Here is a 1,518-nt window from a genome sequence, read left to right on the forward strand (position 1 = left end):
GTATTAAACTGGGCTCGGGGAGTGGTGAAACTAACCAAACAAACCGGCTCTAAATTGTCTGGTGAATTAATTATCTGCTGTGCCAAACTCAAACAAAGCTTGCTCTTTAGTAAATAAAGCAAAGCCATTTTCTTTATTTTATCTTTATTTCATCCGCCAAAGACAGACCGGAAAAAAACCAAGACGCTCCTCCCTCTTCAGACGCGCATGAACGTAGTGTCCAACTGGAGGCGTTGGGCGATTTTTTGCTGCTCAAAATGCGTTCGGTGTGAACGTGGCATTAGGACTCCATCTCTGCTGTTTGCAGATGATGTGCTTGTTTTGGCAAAATTCTGCCATGATCTTCAGCTCTCAATGGAGTGGTTTACAGCTGAGTGTGAAGCAGCTGGGGTGAGGATCAGCACCTCCAAATCTGAGTCCATGGTCCTCAGTCAGAAAATGGTAGATTGCTCTTTCCGGGTTGGGGGTGAAGTTCTACCTCAAGTGAAGGAATTCAAGTATCGTGGGGCTTTGTTCACAAGTAAGAGAAGAATGTAGCTCAAGGTTGGTGCAGCTCCCACAGTTTTGCGGACTCTGTACCAGTCTGTTGTGGTCCAGAGAGAGCTGCGCTGTAAGGCAAAACTCTCAGTTTACCAGTCGATCTACATWCCTACCCTCACCTTTGGTCATGAACTTTAGGTAGGGACTGAATGTTGAGAACAAGATGGATTTTCTCTGCAGGGTAGCTGGACTCTCCCTTAGAGATAGGATGAGAAATTCAGTTCCCCAGGAAAGACTCAGAGTGGAGCCACCACTGCTCCTCCACATCCAGAGGAGACAGTTCAGGTGGTTCATCTTGTAAGGATGCCGCATGGACGCCTCCCTAGGGAGGTRCTTGAGGCATGTCCAACTGGGAGGAGACCCCAAGGAAGACCCAGGACAATGATGATGATAATGGATGGAAGAAGAAAAAACTGCTTAACAGTCTGGAGTTTATTCACAAAAAGTGTGTGGAAAAAAGAGCTGTGGTTAGATGAGACCAAACATCAAGAACAACACCATGCTTGAGATAAATCTGCCACCTCCCATCAGGATGAGAACATCATCTTACAGTAAAACATGGAGGGAGWTTTTCCTTTCCACTGTCACCAATGTGCTGCTCAGGACGAGAGACTGTGACCAAGTAAAGATTCAGCACAACCGGCTGATTTATTGTTTCTTGTGTACATTGAGACGATAACTGAATTGAATTGAACAGGGTGGTGGCAGCATCATGCTGAGAACTTCATTCTACAGTGAAGCATGGTGGTGGCAGCATCATGATGTGGGGATGTTTTCCATCAGTAGGGAAACTAGTCAGAGTTAAAAAAAAATGAGAATAGAGAAAAATACAAAAGAAACTTCAGAGGAACATGTTAGAGTCTTCCAGAGATCTGAGACTGGGACAGAGGGGACAGAGGTTCACCTTCCAGCAAGACAATGGGCCTCATGCAAGAACCGTTCGTACGCACAGATTTGTTCTTAAGTTGTGCGTACGAG

The sequence above is a fragment of the Austrofundulus limnaeus genome, unplaced genomic scaffold (assembly GCF_001266775.1).
Source record: "Austrofundulus limnaeus strain Quisiro unplaced genomic scaffold, Austrofundulus_limnaeus-1.0 Scaffold401, whole genome shotgun sequence".
In the NCBI taxonomy this organism is placed as follows: Eukaryota; Metazoa; Chordata; class Actinopteri; order Cyprinodontiformes; family Rivulidae; genus Austrofundulus; species Austrofundulus limnaeus.